This window comes from Pelodiscus sinensis, chromosome 4, assembly GCF_049634645.1.
Source record: "Pelodiscus sinensis isolate JC-2024 chromosome 4, ASM4963464v1, whole genome shotgun sequence".
Taxonomy (NCBI): domain Eukaryota; kingdom Metazoa; phylum Chordata; order Testudines; family Trionychidae; genus Pelodiscus; species Pelodiscus sinensis.
Genome location: NC_134714.1, coordinates 21590965 through 21618270, shown reverse-complemented (window position 1 = coordinate 21618270; position 27306 = coordinate 21590965). Strand labels below are relative to the sequence as shown.

At 42.7% G+C, this 27306-nt stretch overlaps 1 protein-coding gene across 10 annotated transcripts in view; it reads left to right on the top strand.

The window, feature by feature from the left end:
* The first annotated feature begins 18134 nt into the window (after positions 1-18134).
* TRAF3 (TNF receptor associated factor 3) overlaps positions 18135-27306 on the top strand; it is a 98732-nt gene continuing 89560 nt past the window's right edge. For 4 of the 10 annotated variants that reach the window (XM_075926530.1, XM_075926527.1, XM_075926525.1 and 1 more), the window contains exon 1: positions 18614-24486. The gene's annotated coding sequence lies outside the window, so the exon portion shown is untranslated. Of the gene's footprint in view, positions 18255-18613; positions 24487-27306 lie in introns of those variants that run through there. The other 6 variants (XM_075926521.1, XM_075926520.1, XM_075926529.1 and 3 more) reach the window with 6 other exon arrangements.

Below are 27306 nucleotides of genomic sequence, written 5' to 3'. Positions count from 1 at the left end.
CCATATTATGGAATAGAGTCCAAATATCCTGACTCCCAGTCCACTACTTTACCAGCTAGATACACTATAACTACAACAACTATAACTATCAATGCATATATAAAGGAAGAAAGTGTGAAGAGAATATTTATTACTTAGAATTTAAATTAAAATGAATTCAAATGTATGATTCACATGGCAACCACAACTTGGCTAAGTTGCATGTACATGCTAAAGCATGCATTATAGGTAGAACGTTATCTTTTTCTGTGTTGGGTGTTGGCTTCAGGCTGAACATTTTTTGAAAGTTTCAGCCAAAATAGTTCAGACATTTTCCGAGAATGAAGCTCGGGGAAAATGTGTTGTTTTGCAATGTTAACAAAATGCAGAGGCACACTTTTCTTGGAGATGCTCTAGCATACTTCAGAGCAGGGACCTGAAATTTGGCTGGGGGTGACATTTTCATTAGGGGGATGTGCCTTGTTCTCTTGCTCTGAAAACCCAGCCAATTTTAGCCAAGTTGTGGGCCTTTGACAAATCTTATCTTACACATGCTCAATGGAAATTTCATAGAGTTTATTAGATACATTCTCCACAGATTCCATCCTTCCCTTCACAGCTCCTAGTGCTGACATGCACCATCCCCACAGAATGAAAGCCCATATTTTCAGTGGTTTCAGGATGGCTCCAGGGACTAGAACTGAGCCTAATCCTCCTGCGATATCAATGACCCCCTGCTGCCCAGGAAAGGTAGAGGGAAGGCTGGGGCTGGGAACAGGGAAATGGGTGGCTGTGATTGACTGGGCAAAGAGCCTGGGAGCAAGTTGGTAGAAGAAGTAACATTTAGACTGGACAAAGCACAGGGGGACTGGACAAAGCACAGGGGATCTAGGATGGGTTGGACAAGGAGACTGAGACAAAAGGCTGGGGAAAATAGATTGGATGGGGTGGCATACTGGGACTGAAGCAGAGGTGAAAGTAACTTACGTTTCTCACAGGTACTGTCCTATTGCAACTCCCCCAGGGGCTGGCTCGGGGCAGGGAGTTGAGTTACAACAGTACCTGTAAGAAATGTAAGTGTGGGATGGAGTGGTGAGGTATCAGGGCAAGCGGTTGGGTATGTGTAAGTGTGGGGGAGCTCAGGGCATGAGGGCTGGGGGATGCCAGGGGTGCAGGTGTCAGGCAAGGGGGTTAGGTTGTGAGGGGTGCAGGACAGGAGGTGCTGGTTCAGGGCAGGGGAATTGGGGTGTGTCAGAACTCAGGGCAAGGGATTAGGGTCAAGATGTGTGGGGGGTCAGGTTTCAGAATGGAAAGCAAAATAGTGGTGTCTTCCTTGGATCGGTATTGCAGACGATACAAAATTATTCAAGATTCTTAAGTCCAAAGTAGACTGCACAGAGTTCCGAAGGCATCTCACAAAATTGGGTGACTGGGCAAAAAAAAAAAAAAAAAAAAAAATGGCAGATGAAATTCAATGTTGATAAATGTAAAGTAATGCAAATTGGAAAACATAATCCCAATCATGCATACAAAATATGGGATCCAAATTATCTGTACCGCTCAAGAAAGAGATCCTCGAGTCATGGTGGATATTCTCTGAGAACATCCAGTCAATGGGTAATGGCAGTCCAAAGAGCTAACAATGCTAGAACCCTAGGAAAGGGATAGATAATAAAATAGAAAATATCATAGTGACACTTTATAAATCCATGGCATGCCCATATCTTGAATACTGAATGCAATTCTGGTTGCCCCCTGCTCAAAAAAGATATATTGGAATTGGAATAGGTACAAAGAAGGGCCATAAAAATGATAAAGTATGGAACAGCTCCCGTATGAGGAGAGATGAAAAAGACTGGGATTTTTCAACTTGGAAAAGAGATGACTAAGAAGCGATATGGTAGAGATCTATAAAATCATGAACGGTGTGGAAAAAGTGACAAGAAAATGTTACGTACTCCTTCATATGACACAAGAACCAGGGCTCATCTAATGATATTAATAGGCAGCAGTTTAAAACAAACAAAAAAGAAGTACTTCCTCATGCAATGTACAGTCAACCTCTGGAATTCATTGCCAGCAGATGTTGTGAAGGTCAAAAACTACTAATTATATAAGTTCTTGGAGAACAGATCCATCAGGGCTATTGCCCCAGGTGGTCAGAGACTCAGCCACGTGCTCAGAGTGTCCTTATTCTTTGATTGCCAGAAGCTGGGATTAGATGACAGGGGATGGATCACTTGACAAATTGCCCTGTTCTGTTCATTACATTCGAAACACCTGGCACTGGTCACTGTCAGAAGACAGGATGCTGTGCTCGGTGGACCAGTATAGCCATTCTTATGACTGAATAAGGAGATGGGGGTTGGGATGAGGAGTAGCAAAAAGGGGTTGGATGAGGTTAGCCACAGGAGAAGAGGTAGGACTAGGACAAATGGGTTGAGGCTGAAGGGGTCAAGCTTGATAGGAGTGGGCAAAAGAGTCTGAATACTATCCGGAGCCCAGACTATACCCCATGACTGATGAGTCTCACCATTCCTCAGCTTTCAGCAAATATCTGGGAAACCCACTGGCAAAATCTGTGACATATCTCTTCCTAGTGCAATGATAGGTTGCCGGCTCTATCAGTTACTCCTTACCTGATGTGCTGAAGTTCTGTGTGGTGGATTGGAATGCTCCAGCACACCTGATGTACCCTCTTGGTGTCAATATAATTCCACATGGTGGATTTTTTTGTAGCTTTTTTTTAAAATTTAGGTAGTTTATTTTTGTGTCTATGTAAGCACACACATACTATGTTAAAAAAATAAAAGAATGAGGCAAAGGTCCTGTGGACAAAGTGTGCTTGTAGGATTAAAGACTATATCATAAGGCATATATTCAGGCAATCTTAATTCTGGCATTTCCTATCTTTTGCGTGCGTGCCTTTCCAACTTTAATATTCTTTTAGCAATGTAAACACACACAAAGTATTATATTTGCACAAATATGAGGACATTTGTTGTTTTAAAACACTTAGTGCCTTAATCTACCATGGTGCTGTACATAACAGACACAAGACACATTCCACAGTTCAGAGTTGACCATCTGAACTGGTGCACCGGTGGTTTCCCCCACCTCATATTAAATTACCAGATTTGACTATAAGAAGAATGCTGGCTATTGAAACTGAGAGACAAATTTGCTCAATTAAAAAGAGTATGAATTAATTCTAGCATAGATAGCCACAATGGCATCAATTGAGTTAGGCTTTGTCTACACTTACAAGTTTAAAGCATGGTGATTTAAACTGAAAGTGTGGCTATGGCATGAGCACTGGGAGAGATCTCTCCCAGCGCTCTATGTAAACTACTCTGCAAAGGGAGTAGCTGATAGCGCTGGACATGCAGCTCCCACAAGTGTAGTCTGGTTCACACTGGTGCTTTACACCACTGTAACTTGCTGTGCTTGGGGGCAGATGGGGTGTGCTTTTTCAAACCCCCATAGCAGAAAGTTACAGTGCTGTAAAGTGCCAGTGTACACTTAGACCTAAGTAGATTTACTATAGATTTATACTTGTATGACTGGAATGGATGGCAGGCAGCACTCACTTCTTGCAAGTGTCCCCTCTTGGCCAAGTGTGTGTGCCTGCACTCTTTTCAGTTTGCAGACAAAAGCTTCTTTAGCAACTTAGCCCTCCAACTAAGTCATACCACTGTGCACAAATCATACAAATCCCCTTCTGAGAGACACATTTAACAGGGGCCCATCTCAGTGCCCTCTGCTAGTGCCTCTCTTAGTTTGTTTCTCATTCAGAGTGGTGTCCCAGGGCTTCCCCTCCTGGAGACAATGTCCTCACCCTTGCCTTAGGGCTTTACATATCTAGCAGGGCTCATTATAATTCATGTTCAATAGTTCTCCACACAGATCTGCCCATGGTTGCTGCTACTCTTTCAGCCAGCCAATCCCTGGTATGCACACCTTCAGGGCTCCAGAGATACTGACTGATGTTCTGCTCCCTAGTTCTTTTTGTAGGCCATAGTGGCCCCTGATTGGCTGTTTCCTTTGCAGCCATTCTAAGCTCCTTGGAAGACTTCTCTATGGCTTCTTTTCTGGGGTGGTGTGTGGCAAGGCCACAAGCCTATAGCAGAGAGCTTCAGGGCCTGGTCTACTCCATCATAGACTGAAACAAGAATTTGGCTCCATGGATCTAGAAAAGTTTATGATATAGAGATAAATCCCATCTATCTCACATGTCATTAGCTTCTATTTTTGTTATGCCTCTCACTTCTTACATTTGTCACATATAGGTCTCTGCAGGATGAAAACTATGATTTTCCATTAGTCCTGACTGTACTATAAAAATTTAGTAAACAGATGATATTTCAATGCAGTTAAGAGTGTACAGCATGTTTGATTCATTTTTAGTGCATTTACTATTGGCTTCATTCAGTTTTTCAATATGGGGAAAAGTTGTATCCACTGTTAAGAATGATCTATACAATATTGCCTCCCCAGCATTGGAAATATTGAAAAAAATTAAGATTGAAAAACCATGAGATTTAAATCAGTATGTTCTGGGTTCTTTTTCTTTCGCTATGTCTACACTACAAAGAAAAGACAGAAAAAGATACGCAAATTGCAAAGTGCAATTTGCATAACTTTTCCTGCTTTTCTTCTGAAAGAGGCTTTTCCGATATTTGGCCCATCTACATGGGGCCAAATGTTGGAAAAAAACCCTCTTTCAGAACATCCCTTCTTCCTCATAGAATGAGGTTTACAGGGATGCCAAAAAATGTGTCTGCTTTTCTGAAAATTTTTTTGGAAAAGCAGATGCGTTCCTTGGATGCGGCAGAGCTTTCCCCAGATACCTGTAGTATCTGTAGTTCCCAAAAGGTGCTCCATTCTAAGAGCTGCCTTCTTGCTACAAAGATAGCACATCTTGAAATGTGTGAAAGATAAGAGATATATACTTCCATAAGAATAATGTTGGAAATAACTCGGTAATGGGATAGTCTATATTATTTGTGGGACTGTGTTTACGAATATGAATATGACATAAATGAAATATGCTTTATGCAAGATACTTCATGTGAGATATCATTGGAAAGGTTGTAATCTACAGAATATGATTGTCATTTGTAGGTATGTATCATTCCTGAATTTGACATTAGAAATATGAAGCATAAACCTTTGCAACTAATGTAGTCATGCTATGTGAGGACCATTAGTAATAATCAAGGACCTTAATGGCCCAATACTCAGGACAATGATCTGTGATTGGATTTGTTTTCCTTTGTCTGCCCCTTTGTCTGTGTTGCAGGAGGTTAGCACATCTGACTCAACAAGACAGGTTACTGGGGACCCAAGCTGACAGAGAAAACAGGCTCAGTGATAGAACCAAAGGGAGCCTGAACCTGTCGTCTTCATTCAGTGAAAGATTCTCTGCAACCATTGTGGTGAGAAGCCCAGCTAATGGAAACTAATCTCAGCTGAGATGCTGATCTCCATTATTCCAATATACATCTGGAGCTGCTCCATGAATGTGAGTGGAGTTATTCCAGATTTCTGCTATATAACTGAGGTCAGAACCTGCCCAAATACCCAAGGGATATTTGGAGACTCTGTTTATGATTTCTATAAAATTGTCTACTGTTTGTTATATGTTAGTCTGGTTTTGAGGCCCAAATCTGTTCTCCATTACACTGCTTTAAATTTAGAGGGACTTCACTGAGGTCAACTCACTAGACATTTAATCTGAAGAAACTCTGGATGTATACTGTAGGGCAGAAGAGAAGAACTTGACCAGTATTTTCCATGGAAATTGAAATTTGCGGGGGAAGGGCAGTACAAATGAACTTGGGGAGCAAAGGCCAAGTGATGAGACCATGGGAGGAAATGTGGGCTATATAACACCATAAGAAAACCCGATAAATGTTTCATAATCATTTTATTAAATTTAGCTCATGTTTTAAAATCATCAAATTAAATTTGGCTGCTCAAGCCTTCTGCAAAGCACTGTATCAACATCCTGCTTGGTTTCATGGTGTAATTTTGCATAACTCAGTTAATGTACTTCTGATTGCAATGTGTTCATCTTTGGTGGCTTCTTGTATGTATGGTACTTCCAGCCGTTCAACCGATATGCTTATTAGTTCAGTCATATGACAAGGCAGAATTTGACTTCTTCCAGAACATAAAATTCTAGTCAATGAGGAAAAAAAGCACTCAACTGTGGCTTGTGTAACTGGGAGTAGAGAGAGATTAATTCCTATTTCTTTCATCCCAGGAAATATAGCACAAAGAGCATGTCAAGCCACTAGCGAGCCAAAAAAGGAAGTTGAAGTCAAACTTTTATTTGTTGTATGATGTTCCACTCTGTGTTCAAATTCTCTGTTCTGTCCTGATCACATTGTAGCTCCACTGTTGGTAGTGCCTCACACCACACAAGTGTCAGTGTATTATAAGACCGGCCTCTCTAAAAGCTTTGTGTTTTAATTGGCATCAGTCAAAGCTACGTAGAGGTGGAGTAGAATCCAGAAGTTGCAGTTGCAGGTTTGTAAATATCAAGTAGTATACTTTTTCAATTGACTTAACAAACATTTCATGTCTTCTTCAGTTAAGGATTCTCGGTTAAGCGCCTGCAGCTCTGGACTGGTCTTTGCTTCGTCTACTACATTTTCAATGGCCAGCTCTCTAACTGAAGTGAAGTTCTATTGCTAGACAAGGATCTACTTCTGTTGTACCAGATGCCAAGTGATTTCAAAAGTAAACTTATAAGAGGGAGAAGGGGGATTGTCTTCTCTGAACATAGTAGCAATAGAAGTCTATCAGTCTCACTACTTAAGAGTCATCCCAACTTGGTAAATACTTTACAAAGCTAGTAATAATGGTTGGAATAATTTTAAGACAACAGCCAAGGATCTAGGATAAGAAAACCATTTTTTCCCTTTAATTTGGACTAATCTGAACTTCAGTCCCGCAGCATCATCTATTTTTTTCTGAACTATTTAGTTTTTTGAACACACAGAAAAAAAGAGTATAACAAAGACTTTTTAATGTCTCTTGAAGATTCTGAAGCTTGTACTAATGCTAACTGAATAGATCACAGAAACATTGAACCATAGGACTGAAAAAAACCTTCTTCTAGACCCTTATAAAGACTAATGCTGCATCTAGACTACATTCCTCTGTCGGCAGAGGGATGTAAATGAGGCACTTCGAAAGTGCAAATGAAGCGAGGATTTAAATATCCCGTGCTGTTTTTGCATAATTGCGTCATGGCACTCTTTTGAACAAGTGCCATTACGAAAGTAAAACCACGGTCTAGATGCGGTTCTTTCGAAAATGGCAGGGATGTAGTCTAGACGCAGCGTAAGTAGTTCCTATATAATCCGTGACTGGTGATTTTCTAACCAGCTCTTAAAAACCTCCACTGATGGAGATTCCCCAGTCTCCCTAGGCAACGTATTCCAGTGCCTAATGACCCTGACAGTTAGGAAGTCCAATCTAAAACTCCTTTGCTGGAATTTAAGCTTATTGCTTTTTGTCTTACCCTCAGAGCTTAACTAGAACAATAGTTCTTCTTGTTAAAATCTTTTATGTACTTGAAAATGTTTATGATGCCTCCTCTTAATCTTCTCTTTTGAAGACTAAACAAACCCAGTTCTTTCTGTCTTCCCTCATAGATCATGTTTTCAAGACCTTTAATAATTTTTGTGGTTCTCCTTTGGACTTTCTCAAGTTTGTCCACCTCTTTCCTGAAATGTCACCCAGAAGTGGACATAATACTCCATTTGAGGCCTAATCAGCATGGAGTAGAGCATCAGAATTACTTCTTATGTCTTGCTTACAACACTCATGACATAATATTCGCTTTTTTTGCAACAGCATTACACTGTTGCCTCTCATTTAGTTTGGGATGCACTAGAACCCCCAGCTTCCTTTATAGTAGTCATTTCCCATTTTGTATGTGTGTAACCAATTATTCCTTACTAAATGGAATACTTTGCATTGGTTCTTATTGAATTTAATCCTATTTCCTTCAGACCATTTCTCCAGTTTGTCTAGATTATTTTGACTTTTAATCCCATCCCCCAAAGCACTTGCTGCCCCTCCTAGCTTGTATAGGCCACAGATTTTATAAGTGTACTCTCTATGCCCCATTATTTAAATCATTGATGGAGACATTAAATGGAACCAGGACCAATCCCTGCAGAACCCCACTCGATATGCCCTTCTAGCTTGACTGTGAACCATTGGTAACTACTCTCTGGGAACCATTTTCCAAACAGTTATGAACCCACCTTAGGTAGTTCCATCTAGGTTGTATTTTACTAGTTTATGTATGAGAAGATCTTGAGAATATCACAAAACTTACTAAAGTCAAAACTTACCACTTGTGCCCTAACTATAAGGCTTGTTACCATGTTAAAGCAAGCTATTAGATTGGTTTGACATGCTTTGTTTTTTGATGAATTCATACTGACTGTTACTTATCACTTTATTATCTTCTCAAAGTTTGCAATTTGTTTTAAATTATTTGCTCTATTATCTTTTCAGGTATTGACATTAGGATGGCCTCTTCAGTGTGTATAGGAGAGATTAGGGTTACATTTTTCTCTGACCATGTCTTCTAGAGAAGTTTGCAGCTCCATCAAATGCACAAGCAGCCATGGGTCCATTTTACAAGCAATTAACTCTTCTAAGATGTGGCTTCTCACAGATGCAGCCAACATGTCATCTATAACCTAAACATTTAGAAATGTATCTGCTGGCCTACCTCTGACATCTAGATAATGTACTCATTGACTTAGTGCTCGATGCACGTTTACATGGGTGCATTCATCAGCCACGTAAGTACATTTTAAGGGGTGAGAGCATTCTTTATTTTTTCAGCTGCTGAGTCTTTCACTGTTGCATCCCATGCTTCTAACTAGTCAGCTGAATTTCTTGCAGAAACCTGGTGAGTATTCACCAGTCTTGTTCGGAGCCAGTGTCCAGTTCAGGATTAAAGAATGCCAATGCAATGAACGTTGGCCTCCAGTTTGTAGCGTGTTGTATCTTTTGCTTAAATAGAAAGTATGATGTGACAGCCATGTTGCTTCATATAAACTGTGTTGTGTCTTCAGTACTATTAACAGCCTGGTTAACTATTTCTAAAACTGGCTTTGGCAGTGACTGGCTGATAAGGCTTTCTGCATGTTGATAAAGTCCAGAGGCATGATGCTTTGTAGCCTTTCCATCTAGTATGTGAGCACTGGCTTTGCTGATCAATCTGGCAAAAAATGCTCCTCTAGTTTTACCTATTGTAGTAGTATGGAGCTTTCTTTCCTCATAAGCTCATTTGCAAGAGGTGTACCAGTAGCTGTCTTTTGTAACTTTGATAAAAGAGACAAGCTTGACAAACAAACATCAGGAACTGAATATAGGTTGCAGAGGCAGGTTTTCAGTAGGTAGCTGTAGTTGTGCTTTGGACTATTCATATGTTGATACTGGAACCTTCAGGTGGCATGTGGTATCGTCTTGATTCTTGGTATGATATTCATCTTGGTTGGTTTGACCACAGAGTGGTGGGTGGAGAATAATGGAAGAGTTTGGGGAGTGGGGTGGAGGGAAATCCCTGACTTGACCCTTTGGACCTTTTTCTTTGGCATGATGATGCCCTCAGTTACAGCTGTGCAACCCTGCTGATGGCTAGTGGGGCAGTAGAAAAGACAATTAGGGCTATATATGGGAGACCCAGGGATTGCACATGTGCTAGTGAGGGTGTTCTCCGATCTGCCAAATGTTTTTAACTAGTGAGAAGGAAAGAAACCAACGTGACTGTCAGACTCAAGCCTGTCAGGTAGGTTTTAAAAAAGTATTTACTTGTAAACTGAGCACATGTGCTATAAAGATCATTGTTGGAGCTCAGTTCCCCACTGTTGGATTCTCATTGCTGGGTCTCAGCTCCCCAGTGCTGAGAGACTAGAACTATTGCACTCCATGATTATTAGCCCTTTCTGGCACATGTATGGGTATCTCAGTCTCAGGCCAAGTGCCTCAGTGCCCTCTGCCGCATTGTGTTTCAGTTCCTTGAGTTATCTGCAAGAAGCAGAGAGCTCCCCAAACTATTATGGAACATTTCTATGCTAGGGAGAGATCATGTGGAATAAGAAAATCAGTCTGTGAAAACATTTCCCTCCAAATTCTGTAGTAGAATGCAGTTAAAAGACACCTTCAGAGAGCTGCCAGTTTGTAATTATCCCTCTAAACTGCATATATTCTTTGGCGTCTAACAGCTGAGGGGAAATCTCTCTAAATCCTAGCCCTAATCAGATCATGAAACTACAAGTCAGGACAGGCTGTATCCAAAAGAACATGGTGACTTTGTGAATTGCAACCCACAATAGAAGGTGGGTGGCTGAATGGGGAATATTGAATGGCCAGAGGCAGGGTCATATGGTCCCAAAATAGAGGGCAATACAAGACTTGTACTATGAAGCAAATAGCCAGAAGAAAATGTATTCCTTTGTATTAGCACAGATTCAAGTCTTGGATAAGACACTTGTGAATTGGTCCAGAAGCCTTGACAATACTAGACATCATAAAAGCTTTTATTAGATTAATATCTGTTGGTGAAAGAAACAAACTTGCAAGCTACAAAGCTCTCAAAAGCTGACCAGGAAGGGCCAGCTTAATAAAGAAGCTCCTACACAGCCTGTTAGAGAAACTGACCTGGGAGTGGAAGATTCCCCAAGAGGATCATGACCTCCCTATAGTATACAAGTCAAGTTTAGTGCAATATTCAATAATAGGGACTTGGGTTCCATTGTGAAAACAACTCTGTCACTCTCAGGACATTGAGTTGAGAAGGGAAGAGATATCGACTACTTCCCACCAGGTTTCTAGAAAAACTTCAGTAGATAAATGTTGCTATTGATCCTATTCGATTCATAATAATACCTGAATGGACAAATCAGCGTTGAGTATATACCCAGTTAATAGCTAGGATCTTTATGCCATTATTGGATAAGTTATTTTGCTTTTAGTTAAGGCTTTGTGTCAGCTGATGTACAGCATATCCTGAAGATTTATTCAAGGATGGGTGTATTACCCATGAAATAAGTAAATCAGGATCAATAAATATGGATACAGAGATGGTCTGTTATGCTCTGTCCAGCCTTTCTCCTCTGCCAGGTGGTTAGTAGAGTCACTGCTGTTGTTAATTATGTACAACAGGCATGATATAGGTGTGGAAAGATTTTGGGCCAAATCTGGTTCCAGCTAAGGGTCTTTTGTGCTGCTCCAGAGCACAAGGCAGCCTTCAAATGCTCTTGCCAGCTACACGCAGGTTCAGCTGTCATAGGAGACTCTCTGGGAAAGAGAAAGCATTGCTGATTCTGCACCATTCTCCCTCTCACCCCAGATTATGGGATGGGCTGAGCAGAGGAGGTTTGGCTGGAACATTGCTGTGCTCCATTGAGTACTCTGTTGTGGAATTGCCTCTTGAGACCAACGCCGAGCCAGCTATAATCTAGAGAATCTCCAAGGGCCTGATCCAAAGTCCATTGAAATAAATGGAAAGACTTGTTTGGATTTCAATGGATCATGTGCTAAGTTATGCTGGGGACTAAACAAGCCCAGCAGCCATGAAGTTGGGAGCGAGGGGGATCTGGCTCATCACCTCTCTCAATAGTCTCAGGACATTAGAGACTCTGCCATGATTAGTTAACTAGTTAATGTAATAAAGAGAGGTCCCAAGATCATCTTCAGCAGGATGGCAACTACCATTTCTGAGGTGACCCAGGAAGTAAATCAGCTTAAAAAGGGAACCTCACTTATCATACCCCTGATGCTGCTTATATAAACAACCTCCAGAGAACTTGAAGAAAGTTTAATTTCAGATATTCTTGTCACCCAGGAGGCCATCACTTTCCAGGAATTTCAAACTAGAAAGACCAAAATGGGGAGCTTTTCTTTTCTCGAGCAAGAAGGCTTTTATGCCCAAGATTATAGTCCTGTAGCAGTTGAAATGAGCCCACAGGAATCCTTGTACCATTCCTGGGATGCGAAAAATGAATGCATGTTCCCAAGGTGCTGGGAACATAGGCTCTTCCACAGCAGTAATGAAGTACTGTAAGCTGCAGCTTCATAATGTGACTCTGAAGCATATGCTGTTTACAATGGGAATCAGAATGCATATCAGGAAGGTGAAACAGAAAGTCCCAAAGGCCATAAAGATGAGTATCTGAGAAACTATACTGTAGATGTGTTCCAACCTTGAAATTTGGAAACATTTTCTTAACTGAAAAATTATCAAACTGGAGAGAAATCCATAATCCCCTAATATCAATATGCATGCAGTGCCATAAAAACAAGGCAAAGAGGCCTGAAGATTTTGTAGCTAAAAAAAAATGCAGGAACTGAGTTCTCTCAGTTAAGTCTTATCCAAATAATCAATAGTCAGTTAGGAATGAAAACTCATATACCTTCTTTGGGAATAGAAATTGTGGGATAGGCATACACAAATCATGGGGCTGCAATGGTTGGAGGGAGTGCTATGTATAGGAGCAGGGCAAGAAAGCACCCCTAACAGCCGCACTAGGGTTGGACACACAGTACTTTGAAGTTACAACAGTTCACATGAATTACTGTAAATAGCAACAGTCTCGTTCTCTTCCTTATTTTTCTCACACTCAGTAGCCTGCTCTAAGCTTCAGAAAAGAAAATCATGCGTTGTTGTTGTTGGAGTTGCGTTGGCAAAGGGTGTCATGGGCCCAATGAGGGACAAAATGTTAACAAATCTCTTGTTCATTTATCACATTAACCAGATAAACATGGTTTTGGGTTTTGTGTCAAGTTATCATTCCCATTATAACACCCATCACTAATCTTTTACTCTAAACATGCAGAAAAAGGTACAACAGCTAATGCATTTACAACGTGAAGTATTAAGTAAAGATTTCATTTCAGTAAAAATTTTCTCTCTTCAGCTGTAAAGTTTTTTTTCTTAAATAGGGAAACTCTTTGATTGACAGTCTTTTAGGGTATGTCTAGAGTACACACTTCTTTCGAAAGAGATCATCTAGACAGCCACAACTTTTTTGAAAAAGTGATCCACTTTTTCGAAAGAAAGCACTTAGGCAGTCTAGATGCTCTCTTTCGAAAAAGCCCTGTTTGCGGTCAAGAATGCCTTTTTTTGAAAGAGCTCTTTCAAAAAATGGCATTCTTCCTCCTAAAATCAGGTTTACCACTGTCAAAAGAACGCGGAGGCAGTCTAGATGCAGGTGAATTTTTTTTTTTTAAAAAAGGCCACTTTTTTTGAAGAAACCCTGTACTCTAGACATAGCCTTAGAGACGCAAGATGGGTGAGATAATAGCTCTTATTGGGCGAGCTCCTGGTGGTGAAAGAGACACACTTTTGAACCTACACAGAGCTTTTTTTCGGGTCTGGGCAACAGCAACACTGCAAACAGTCCTGGTAAAGGTATTTAACTCCCTTTTTCAGGGAAAAGGAAAAAAAATAGCTTAGATGGTACAGAGCTGTTGGGAGTCTGAATCTATTTTCTTTAAGACAACACACTCACAAAAGGGAAGACAAAAAGTAGCATAATAAGAAAAAACAGGCGGTGACTTTTATTTGCAACTTTTTACTAAAGAAACACAGGCCCAGCAAATAGTCTTATCAGCCCTTTTGAGACATGGTACATTTGTACCAGCATAGGGGCTGTTTAAAGTTTTGCTTTTCGCTTGCCTTTCTGGTCACAGGCTCACAGCATTGTTGAATAAGGTGTAAGTTGTCTTGGCAGATAGGCCAGACTTTTCTTGGATAGACATTTGGGATCTGGAGCATGAAGACTAAGGATGTCGAGGCAAATTCCATGGCCGAGACAGAGGGGGTGACATGTCAGTCAAGACGTTAAAGCTTGCTGTGTCCGGACCACTTACCCTGCTGCTCCCAGCTACTGCCCTCCCTTCCTGTGCTTAAAACTCCCGCTCTCCCCACAATAACCCAACGTCCAGGTAGCAGCAGCAACCCAGCTCATTAAAATTAACCAGTCAAAACATGTTTCAGTGCTTTCAACTATAAACATTTTCTCCTCTTTCTAGAATATTTTATTAGTCTGTTTGCCCATTAGTTTTGCTGACATTCATGAACAACTCTATGTAACCATCTGAGTTGGACTTTTGTTACTTTGGACAACTTAGATTACAGTACTTTTTACAATAGCAGCTCCATAAATGGCACTGATTGTGTGAATCTAATATGGGTGGGCATTTTTACCACTGTACCATCTAATTAATGATCAGTCCATCTAAATAATGTTCCCAAACCATTGGTGGCTAGTGCATAGCAGTACTGCCACCATTCCTCACCACTGGGGGAGGAGAGGAGCCTGTTAGTTGTGTAACGGTGAGAGTTCTGAGAAAAGTCCAGGATAGACAAAGGCCACAGAACCTCCATTCCATGGCAGAGAATTAGCCAGTGCAGGTGCATAGGGCAAAGTACCTTAGAAGGCCCTGAAAGGTGTGCAAGTCTGTATCATTACTAAGGCTCAAGGTTTGTCATTACATGAAAAGTCACAGATAACATGTATCCATGAAAACAGTGGTTCCCAACCTTTTCTGTACCGCGGACCGGCAAACTCATTCAAAAGCTTTTGGAGGACCGGCACAGAAACATTTGCATTTCATTATGGTACAGCCTCTTCCCGACTTATGAACCGGTTACAGACCAAGCAATTGTTTGTAACTCTGTTCGTTCGTAAGTCGGACCCCATAGAGTTACACACGACCGTGCTGTTCATAAGCGCGGATCACGTTCATAACTTGGGGTCCGCCATTTATGACAGCTTTGGTCGTAACTGCAAACGGTCCTATGTCGACCGTTTGCAACTCGGGGACCGGCTGTAATTAATTGCAAGCACGCATGTGTTATTTGACATTGCATCTGTACACACACAATACATGTCATTGTTACAGATTTTTTAAAATTATCCCTCCCAAAAGTATTTGTTTTTCACCTTAAAAATCATACATAACACATCAGTAGCTATTCAAAGTATTTTATTTCCACCACTGTTAAAAATCATATTCTAGTGATACCCAGTACAACTCAGTATTTTATGTTAGGATTTCTCATATAAACTCTATTCCCGAACTCCTGGTGGAATTAAATAGCGAATCATTACAATGTTAATAGGACAGGGACAGAGGAAGAGGGGACAGGGATAGGGGAAAAGGGAGATATTATTTCAGAGCGATAAGCAAAGGAGAAATAGATCCCCAGTTAAACAAATGAAAGATGGAGCATCAATGAGATACAAGAAGGTTGTTCCACTTGGCAGGGGGTGCAAAAGAGAAGGTTCTTTCATCAACAGTACTTAGGAAATATGGAAGAAGGAAGATCAGGGCCCCATTGTGTGCTATGCAGTGCACGCATATGGACCAGGAGATAGCCTGTGCCCTGTGCAGATTACATTACCACTAGAAAAGACAACCAAAGCTCAGAAAGGTGAAGTGACTTGCCCTACGGGAAGGCAAAGTCAGTGGCAGAGTCAGCAATTGCATCCAGCTGTCTTGAATGCTTGTTAAGTGCCCTTTCCACCAACTTTGGGGGAGTGCACTCACCAATCTATGGTCTTGTTCTTGCACCAATGAAGTTAATGAGCTTTGTTGGTGATTTCAGTGGTGCAGGATTGGGCCTAGGAGACAAGGGTACAGTTAGCTCAGAAGGGCTTTGAAAATGGAGGCTTATGGCCTGGGGGCACCTTTGAGCTGCTCTGCTGCAGACACCCTCCACACAGAGCTGGCCCCGGCCCCGGCCCCGGCCCCGGCCCCGGCCCCAGCCCCAGCCCCAGCCCCAGCCCCAGGAGCAGCCACCCTCCAAGTGGTTCTGGCTTCAGCTCCGGTCGCTGGAGCAGCCGCCCTCCACACAGTCCTGCCAGCTGGGCCACGTAGCATTCTGCTGTAACTGAAACCAGGACCACGGTGAGGCTGCGCCATTTAGGGACAGCCTCACCATGGCCCCTGCTCCAGCAGCAGCACACCTGGCTACTCACCTCACCACTCACTGTGCTGCTGGTGGGATGTGGGAAAGAGGAGAATTTTTTGTGAGCATGTAGCTGTACACCTTATGGTGAACCCCAGTGGATGGGGCTCATTTACAGCTGTGGGGCGTGGCCTGGCTGAGTGCCTCGGTCCAGCAGGCAGGGGTTCGCGGACTAACAGATTAATCTAAGATGCCACAGGCCTCCTCATTGTTTTTGCAGATACAGACTATCACGGCTACCGCTCTGAGATCTATCCCTGACTTTTTTCTGTGTCCATGACTCACTCCACAGAGATGGCTCCTGTATCCTGCGAGGCAGGGTCTGGCACCCCATGCATTGCAACTTGATGTGCAGGGTCACAATGACCCTCAGGTTTGGCAGACCTGATCTTCCATCATTTGAGGTTGGGCAGGCCAAATGTGAGTGGCACTGTGACTCTACACACCAGGTTGGAGCAGGGTTCCAGGGCCACCGCTGAGGACACAGGAACCACAGCAGTCAGGGTCAGTGAAGGTGCTCGGCTCAGCCTAATGGGTTATAGGAGTTGCTAAAGTCACCGTTCCAGGGAAAGAATGGGGGATGCTCACTGCTACAGGTGGTGCTGCTGGCTCAGGCGGTTCACAGTAAAAACCTGTACTGGGCCCCAATGGTCTGTTCTTCCAACACCCTCCCCACCTCTCTCACTTCCTTTTAGTTCAATATTATATTTTACTGACATGACAAACTATACAAAATTGTCCATGTGAAAAGAGAATCTTCTGTCAGCATCTAAGACAGGATTTAGCGTTATGTTGGGGGGTTAAACCCTTTTGTTTAATTAACTATTATCCACTGTTGATTCAGTAGTAGTTTGCTCTAAATAACATGGCATTGTTGCTGCCATCTTTTTCAATTTTCCCAGAGTTATGTATCATTTCCCCCTTCCTTCTGTTCAATGTGAAGTCTCTTATCATTTCTGATAATTGAGTAAATACAGTTCTCGTGCTTCCTTTTCTTTTGGACACAGAGTAGAAAATATCTCCTGCTTTCAATCTGTTCTCTTGTCACAGTGGTTGCACACTCTTTCTGGGTTTGCACAGTGGTGTGACTCTGTTGCCACCTCTAGTTTGTTTACTGACTGTATTTGGTGAGAGCAGGCAGTAGCTTTGCAATTTCCTCTGCATTGAAGCAAGTTTTGTGCAGAGAAGTAGCTCAGTGATTTGTATACTGGTATTTTAGGGTTTGGTCTAGTCACCCTCTCCCAAAGATCATTCAATTTTGGGTGGGGTTCTTAGATCCCCACTGGTTAGGAGTTTAGTCCAGCCCAGGATGGAGTGATATTATGTAAAAATGGGTATTTTCATGTGTGATAATCCATTTCCTCCTTATGCTCCCTCTTCCCATTCTAGTCTTCCCCTTGTTTTTCTCCATCTTTACACTCCATCTCCCCTTCCCTTTTTTCCTCTGGGGCATCATTTCTGAGAAATTCCCAGGGGAAGGGAATATGTGCCAACATAGAACTTTGTGTGTGATTCTATTAGATCCTGTAAAGTGTGTGTGTGTGGGGGGGGGGGGGGGAAGGAGTACGGGGAGAGAAAAGCAAACAGCAGAAAGTATAACGGAGCCTACAGACTTGAAGAAAATCTAGAGGCAGGAATCGGACTAAAGCGCGGTCAGCGGCCCCTCTCGCCCACCCCGGCCCTGCTCGTCTGGCCCCCGATCTCCTGCAGCCACTCGTCCAGCTAACCGGGGCGCTTGTGCGTTTGCGCGGACTCGAGCGCCGGCTAGGGGCCCCGCGGCAAGGCCGGGCGTTCCGGCTCCTACCCAGCCGGCCGCGGCTGAGCTCATGGGGCCAGCGACTGAGCCAGGCTTGCGGCAGCGGCCACGTTCCTCGGCCCCAGCGCTGCACCGCGCAGGGGCCTCCCCTTCCTCGGGCGTCGGGGCTGGCGCCCCAAAGCCGAGCCCGCTCCGCTTGCTGGCACAGACGCCCCCCTCCCGGGGCCGGGGGGCGGCAGCATCAGGTGCAGCCGGGGCGGGCCACAGGCCAGGCCCGGCCCCCTCTCGCCTGCGCGCTAAGGAGCCCGGCTGGAGGGAGCCGCCCCTCGGTGTGTGAGAGGACTAGAGGCAGGAGAGCAGCGCGCCGCGCCGGGGATTTCCAGCCTAGGCGGGCGGGAGAGGAAGTGCGGGGCGGGGGGAGCCGGGGCAGAGCAGCAGGGACTTTCCAGCCGGGCAGCGGCCGCCTCCGCCGGGCTGCAGTGGGTCCCCCTCACTTGCTACCAGGTAGGGGCGGCGGGGGGCTCTGCGCTCCTGCAGGAAGGGGCTTGAGCGAGCTGGCGGCGGCGGCTGCTGCCCGGGCTCAGGCTCGTAGGCAGGGGCAGGGCTGCTGCGGCGACCCGCGCTGCTGCCCCTGCGCCCACCTAGGGACCCGCTGCGGCTCGGCGCCGGCTGCTGGGGGCAAGGCGGCGGGGCGGCAACTGCTGCCTGGCTCCTGTGCGGGGACGCGGCTTCAGCCACCAGCCAGGGACAGACACATCAGACTCAGCCTGTTGCCCGGGATCTGGCCGCTGCTGCGCCGAGGGATTGATTCAGCTTCAGGCTGCGCCTGCTACTGGGGGCTCAGCTTCGTTCTCAGGGCGGCTGCTGCTCAGACCCAGCCCAGATACATTCATCCTCCGGGCTGCTGCTTTATTCTCCCTCTTTTTGTATTTTGAGGTGGGGGAGACGTACGTGCAAGGCTCAAGCCCGCCTGGCATCTCCCTACCTAGAGAGGAGCCGATCAGTAAGTGTTGATACAAAAGCCCCTTCCTCTTGTCGCTCTGCTAGGCGATGTGCTTAAGGGTTCTTGCATGCATTTGATGTGTTGTTTGAATGCAGAAAGCTCTCTCAATTTCTGGCTCTCATAGGCAGTGTGGGCGGGCCATATGCTTTAAAGGGCCAGTGTCTGTGTGCTTCGAGCTGTTCTTTTCACTTGTGGCGAACGCTTATTTTGCTAACTTTGCGTCCCCCAAAGACTGCTTTGCTTCGTTAACCATGCAGAAATATCTATGTTGAGCTGGCTTTTAGCAAACCCTTACCATATTGTGTGTGTGTGAGTGTGTGTGTGTTGCGGGCAAGGAGGGGTTCTCTAGTGAAGGATGTAAAATAAATTCAATTAATGTGAGTTTCATCAGTCCCTCTGGGGACTATCTCAGTATTTCAGCCGTATTTTTACAATGCATACACACCAAGGCCTTATTTTATGAAATGATCTTTCTAGCACGAACAAAAACTTCAATTAATTTTACATGATTTTAATACTTAGTAAACGTGTGCACTATTGACAGTACCATGCTTTAATGATTTCATTTGATAGGTTAGTGGAAAAATAACTATTGTTTAAAAGTTTATACTGAGTCATTCTTCTGCAGATGAACCTATGCTTGACTCATAATCAGAGAACTGCAGTGGCTTGTAAGATAGGAAGGCAAGACATTTACATATGTGAGATTTATTTGTATCTTCAGATAATATAGAGGGTTTAAATAAACTTCTGAAAAGCAAAAAAATTATAATTATGTCTACTGTTCTAGCGCGTAGTCATGTTATGCCATGCTATTGCTCATGTATGGTTTGGAAGGCTATATAGACTCCTGTATCTGGCTGCTCAGCATGTATTTGAACATTGTTGTATCACCTCCTGTGTTTCTGTAGTAGTAAGATGTGGGTTGGTGCTAAGGATATGCTTTGAAATGTAAGCTCTTTTCAGTTCAGTTGTTTCACTAGATTGTCAAGATTTATCTGAATCTTGCATATAGTGTATGTTTTAATCAAAAGCACCTTACTGAATATAACTGGTATGCATTTTGTATTATAGGTCTGTTATATAGAGAATGTATTTAACATTGCTGTGTACTAATCTTAATTCACATTCATACACCAGAAAAAGGTGTTTATTTTTCAGTGTATGCTGTGAATGCATATGAGCCGTGCTAAGCCTGGGCACATCATATATCGTACTGCTGAAATTTAGTAAAAATCCATATTTAAAATAGCTACTGTCTATACACAGGAGCTGCATTTTAATTACTGTATATTGACAGTCAAATCTTTTTTTCAAACTACAGTATGTGTGAAGCAGCATACAACCTTTTATTTTATAAAATGAGCCATTTTTAACTCGCAGGAGTCTAAAACTGTCCAAGTGTGGCAATTTATGTACAGTTCTATTTACAGTTTGGAATGTAAAAATGACACTGTGTGCATAACACATTTAATGGGTTTACAGAAAGAAGGTTCCTAGCTTGAGATAAAATATACCATGTTTCAGCCCGAATCTGAGTTTTTATGGTCAGGTTGGGAAACCCCTTATAATACAGCTTGATAATGGAGACACTGACATATCTTGAGCTTGGGCAGCACAATCAGACACCAATATAATGTTATAAATGGTGTCTTGTTCTTTAAAATGTAAGATGTGTTACTGAAACCCAACCTGGCTGGAAGCTTCCTGGAAGCTTCAGTTGGCACTGGATGTAGAACATAGAAAAGCAACCATACATGTAACAAGAAAGCAGTTAATCCTTATTAAAAGTGAATGTCAAAGGTCTCTGTCCCTGTGCTTTTCTGAAGATCTGAAATGAAGATTAGTGTTAATGCTGGTTTGAAAGACAGAATTCCAGTGCAAATAGATAATGGAATAGACCAGTAATTTGGATTCTCTTCATAATAATCTTCTAAACATCTCTACTGTTGTTAATATCTTGAAGCAGTGTATAAAAATTTCACCCGTTCAATTCCTATTGATGATACTATATTCTTTGTGTGACTGTTGAGATTCCATGGATAGAAGTAGCTGCTTTGACTTTCAAAATGGCTTTGAATCCTGCTGCATTTTATTTTATTTTACATTTAAATGAGGAAAGAGGAGCCCTCTTTTAGAGGGGGATATTTGATCTGCTAATGGATGTGAATATTGTGATGAAATAGTAAAAGCCAAAAATCTTTTTCATTTACATTATTGTTAAATTACCAGAGAAAATACAACCCTTTCCTCCCCCAAGTTTTGGAAACGTGAATTAAACCAATAAAACCGAGGAATGAAATAAGCTGATCTGCTGTCCTTATTTGCCCTGTGGTGAATAGACACTGCAGGGATACCAGGACATTGTGCTCTCATACATCTCATGTGAGTCAATAGCTGAATTTCTCAGAGTTTTGTTGATTTATTAAAGCTTTTAAACTCAAGCTCTTGAGTCTTATGATGTCTGAGGAATGCTCAAGATCCATCACTTTTGGAGGTCAATATCCCCCTACATACTTCCTTTTAAGAATTGTAAGAATTTGACATTCTTTTTCATGCCTAGGGATGGGTGATTTTGAGCTGGGTATCTATGCTTGAAACTTCCAGGTATTTTTTGGCCTCTGAACTATAGCACCATCTGTGCTATTGTTAAGGTTGAGAATGCTTTTCTGTTTTAAAAATTGATTCTTCTAAGTATTCAAAAATACATATTTGCTCATATTGTCTGAAATTTCGTGTGCTTCATAAGAATGCATGTCCTAGGGGTTTGCTAGCCTGCCATGACCAGCTGGATGTGTGTGGGTCAAGAGGACACGTTAAGGTCATTGAACATGTCTGACCGACCCTATGAGACATTTTAGGATTCAGCCCAACCCAACCTTGGCAGAAAGCTGAAAGTAACACATCCATGTTGCTGCAATCTGCCTCTCTCAAAGCCTTTTTATTATTTTGGGGAAATACAATACTGTATCTGAGTGTGGCAGAAAATTTAGAAGGCAATCAAATTATTTTCTGGTAGAAAATAAACTGCACATGCAAATGCGTGCTGGGGGAAAGGAATTTGGGGTTGGAGTGAGGGAAGAAGTCTCATTCTTAATGCTGAAGCTGTTTGTCAGTGAATATGGATAAAGAACACCAAGAAGGAAGAGAGAAAAATGGGGATGTCAAGAGGAAAGAGAGAGAATACAGAAGTTGGAGAATGAGACAGAACTAATAAGAGAAACTGAAGGAGGTAGAAAGAAAGGTGGAGACAAGAAGAGGGGAGAAGAAGCAGTAGAAAGGGACTAGAAGATGTAGTGCTGTCTTTTAGAAACAGGGGGAAGAGGGAGGAAAAACATAGGGAAAAACTGGAAGAGTAGGAAAGAAAATAGAAAGGAAAAAAAAAGCTGAAATGGGAGGCTTTGTATGCTGAAAATGGAGGGAGACAAGAAAAGAGAAAGAAGGGCAAGAAGAGAGATCTCATTGTTGAGTCTGTTCATTTTTTCTAAGTTCCTCCATGCCTTTGCATTCTTTCTGGGAATGTATTCCACTCTACTGTCAACTTGGACAGATGTGGAGAGAAGCACGGATGGTACAATATTTTTGTGTTTGTGACTGAGATTGAATTGCTGCTTATTGTTGGTTTTATAACTAGGTTACTTAAGCCTTAGAGTTCCATGCTGTTGCTCTTGTGCCGTGTGTGTGCTGAGTAAAAAACTTACATTTACTAGAATCTTGTGTTCTGAAGCATAAAGATGGGACAGAAATAATAATATGGGAAGAAATATAGTGAGTGGCTGTAGAGGAAAGACAAAACCTTTAACATGTTTCTGGAGATCAATATTTATATGGGAGATGTATAATTATTTTCCTCCCTCATGCTGTGTTCCTGGGACATCTCTCATGTTTTATTCTGTAACATTCGTTTTACAGCTCATCCTACTATAAGAACTGCACCAGGCTTAAAATCCTAGAAATGTAGGATTCAAAGAGATGTTGAGAGGTCATTGAGTCTAGCCTCTGCACTGAGGCTAGACCAAGTAAACCTAGCCCATCCCTGACAGGTATTGTCCAACCTGTCCTTAAAAACCTTCAATGACCGGGGTTGCACAATTTCTCTTGAAAGCCTATTCCAGAGCTTAACTGCCTTTATAGTAAGAAAGTTTTTCCTAATATCTTTCCTAAATCTCCCATACTGCTGATTATTTCTTGTCCTATGTTCAGTGGACATTGAGAAAATTGAAAACCATTTATAACAGTTCTTAACATATTTGGAGACTGGTCTCCAGTTCTTCATCCCTTCTTCTTTTCTTGAGACTAAACATATTCAGGTTTTTTTTTTTAACCTTTCTTCACAGGTTAGGTTTTCTAAACTTTTGAGCACTCTTATTGCTCTTCTCTGAACTCTTAATTTGCCCATATCTTAAAGTGGGTTCCTCAGAACAGAACATAGCACTCTAGCTGAGATCTCAACACTCGGGAGAGCACCCCTCAGAATGATATAAACCATATTCCTTTGTAATCCGCTATAACTCCCAGATCCTTTTCAGCAGTACTATTGCCTACCCCTTTTCTGTTTGTGCATTTGATTTTTTCCCCCTATCTTGAGTAGAATACTTGGCACTTGTCTTTATTGAATTTAATCTTATTTATATCAGACCAATTCTTCATTTTCTTAGTCTTTTTTTGAATCCTAATTCTGTCCACTACAATGCTTGCAACCTCTTTCAGCTTGGTGTCGTAAACATACTCTCTTTTATCCAAGTCATTAATGAAGTTCGTATTTAATTTAGAATGTTAGCTTTAGTGTGGTGTTCTTATAGGTTTAGTGTTAATATAAGTTCATTTAAGAAACAGATTTCTTTGTAATGCATTGTGATAACGGGTCTTAGACCATGTGCAGTCGAGAACAAAACTTTGGTGCTCCTGTGATATAGGGTATGAATTCTAAAGTGAATGTATCCATTTAATGGATCTGCACAGCAAATGCTCCAGCCCAAATACTCATGAATGCAAGCTTTATAGGTCTCTTCACTGCCGTAATAATGGCTATACTGAGACTTCTAGTAATTATACAAGTCTCAGAGGGGTAGACGTGTTAATGTGTAACTAAAAAAAAACTTAAAACAACAAATAGTTCTGCAGCATCTTAGTTTGTAGCATCTTAGAGACTAACAAAAATGTAGATGGTATCATGGCTTTTGTGGGCAGGGGCGGATATAGGGCAGGGCGAATGGGGCGGCCGTCCTGGGCCCCGCGCTTCAGAAAGCCCCGCGCATGCGCCGTGGCGCCGCTGTGCATGCGCATGGCGTCGCTGCGCATGCGCCGTGGCAAAGGGGGGGGCCCGCGGAATTATGCTGCCCGGGACCCCGCAAAATGGTCATCTGCCCCTGTTTGTGGGTACAATCCACTTCTTCAGAGGAAAGAAGTAAGGGGTCCAGGGTACAAATAAATAGCAAAGAAAGAGAGGTGATGGGGAGGGAAAGAGAAGGAAAAAAATATTGTCAATTAGAGTGTCCGTGCTAAACGAGGCTAATAACGTGGACTGTAAGTACTGTGTGCTTAGCTTTTTATGTCACTAGAATGTGTAATTATACAAGTTCAGCATCATACTGACCTTTTTTTCAGTTACAGACTAACATGGCTACCCCTCTGAAACTATCATACTGACCGTGTCTCTCTTCATAGTATCTTCATTTATATGAAAAACAAAGCATAGTGAATACAATAAGAAAAGTAGGACATGAGCAGTAGGTATGTATAAAACTTAACATTGTTGTTCTCACCAATGTTCTTGGTCACTTAACAAAATAGTTGCTTTGCTTTGTTCTGTCTTAACTAATGTATCATGGGCACTGCCATAATACAGATGCATTGTTCCATGTTGCCACTTCATGCCCACAGTGATTTCCTAGTTAGCACTTGCAAAACTCCTTGATATCCCATCATAGGAAAAAGGAGGATCCAGTCACTCGGGTGCTAGCCTAAATCTGGGATTCAGTTTCCTGCTCTGTTAGACCTCTGTGTGATCTTGGCAAGTCATTTAGGCCTAAACTATACTTAACATTTACATCCACGTAGTCCGCGGCACCATCGGGTGCAATAAATCCATATGCCCAAGAGCCAAAGCAGTACTGACCTAACCCTGGAGTTGACTCAGCTAGGTTATAAAAAAAATGCTTTTCTCAACTTAGCTTCCGTTGCTCAAGGAGGAAGGGTTTTTATATTGGTGGAAAAACCCTTTTGTCACTGTAACCTGTATCAACATTATTGCGTTAGGCTGCTATCTCTACAGTATTGTAGCTTTAGCTCTGTAGTCCCCATAGTGTAGGTGTGACCTGAGTGTGTCTGCTTCAGTTCCCCGTCTGTAAAATGAGGATAATAGAGTCTCTACTTCACAGAGGTTGTGTGAGGATAAATACCTTGAAGATGTGCAAGGTGCTTGGTATTATGCAGGCCATCAAAGTGCCTTAGATAGATATGCAGATAGAGCTGCTTTGTTACTCATTCAGTTTATAGTAACCTCTTGCCATGCTTTGTCTATGGTGGTATGCCAGTCACTGCCTCTAAATGGTAAGCCCTGTGCGGGCAGGAAGCCTGTTGTTGATTGCAGTTCTTCTGTTGTTCTGAGCAGTGTAATATGCAGTGCTATATAAACGTTATGTAGCTGTTTGTATAATATCTGTCAAAATGCTATCTGTTTTGGTTCTTAACACTGTGATTTTCTGCTAAATTTCTGTTTGGAATTTCTAGAGTGATAATAAATTTTCATAATCCATAACAAAATCAATTTTCCTAAAATCAAGTTTAACGCCTCCTGAACACCCCCCCCCCGCTGAAAATTGGCAGCGTGACGAACCTTGGTTTTATACATGCAGTCATTTACATGAGAAAATGGTTTAAGAATGCGGTAATACATGATACAATTAATATTTTAAACAGAGAAACTGGGTGCACCTTTCCAAATAGCGACTCTCTGAAAACTTAGTCATGCAGAATCTTTTTTGTCCCCTGCAATCACAGGACTTTCCAATGTGGTAGCGCAGAGTGGACAAATACCAGCCTGTGGGCTGGATCCGGTCCACCAGAGTTAGCTCGTGGTGGGCCCCTACCACTAAATTTACCTGCGCAGCCTCTGTTACCAGCAATTGCAGTTCTGGTTGGCTGCGGTTCATTGTTCCTGGCCAATGGGAGCTGCAGAAAGCGGTTTCCTGGTCTGCATCACTTCCTGACGCTCCCATTGGCCAGGAACAGTGATTCGTGGCCAATGGAGCTGTGACCACTGGTACCAGCATCTGTGCAAGTAAATATAGCAGTGGTGGCCCACCAGGGGCTAACCCTGGTGAACCGCTGTCATATTATTGCTGTCTCTTGGACTCACTGCTCTCCAAGTACCTTCCTTCCTGTATATTGGCTTATTTCTCCCCAGATATGCTTGCTTTTCCAGGATTATACTCATTTATGTACCACCTGCTGATATTTCTAACCTTTAAATCCATTTTTCTCTAACCTCACTGATATTCACAGTGGCTATTTATTTACTATCATTTTCAGAGTTAATTAACATACTCTGCTCTTCAAGATCATTAAACATTTTACTACAGTCAGAATCCAACATCAGTCCCTACTCATGCCATGCTCTAAATATTATCTATACACTTGTGGTCTTTCCCTCACATACAGTTTCTTGTTTCTTTCCTCTCTTTGCTTATCCCAGTATCCATAATAGAGGAGCTTTGTGCCTTTGTTATTCCTGCTTTGATTTACCTTGATTAGGATTGCCAACACTAGCCTCAGTAGGTGCAAAGAACAAAGCTGGTGTTACTGGGAGTCCCTGAGTGGAATTGCACCCACAGAAATCAAGCCAAATAAATCAGGTCAAACCGAACTGATACCACAGCCTGGTATACAGGGTCACAATGCCACTTGCTCAAATTTGGCCCAGACATCCCTTCCTCATGTGCACTGTGTGGGGGAGAAGAGGGTGTTAGAACGGCACGGTGATTAGTATTGTGGTCTAGTGCTTGTGGTTGCAATGACAATCAGCTTTTTTTGCCTGCCATTGATAGTGCTGATCTGGCTGTCAGGTAGTGAGCCCAGAGGCTGGAATGAAGTTGGGGATCCTGTTCCTACCTGCAGTGGGGCTCAAGTTCAGGAAGAGGTGGGACTTGGACACACAGAACCCCCTTATTCCCAAAGGAAGGGAAGCAACCCCATGGGCTTAGGCCCTCTCTGATCCCTATTCCCCTATTATTTCTTCTACCCCTGGGTCCACCCTGTTGAACTGGGAGGCTACCTTTGCCCCTGCACAAGAATAAAGAGCTTGAGTACAGGATTGCAAAATACTCTTATTCTTAAGATGCCAACATGTGCGTGTTAACTTGGGCTGGAAAGATGTAGTCACTTGCTTAAATAGTTGAAGGCTATGGCATCTTCTAACTCATATCTTACTCTCTCTGGTAGCTTGTGAACTAGTGCTGCAGTGGTATCTCAATACAGGCAGTCCCCGAGTTACGCGGATCCGACTCCGCAGTTACGAACGGGGATTTTCTCGCCCCGGAGGACTGGAGCGGT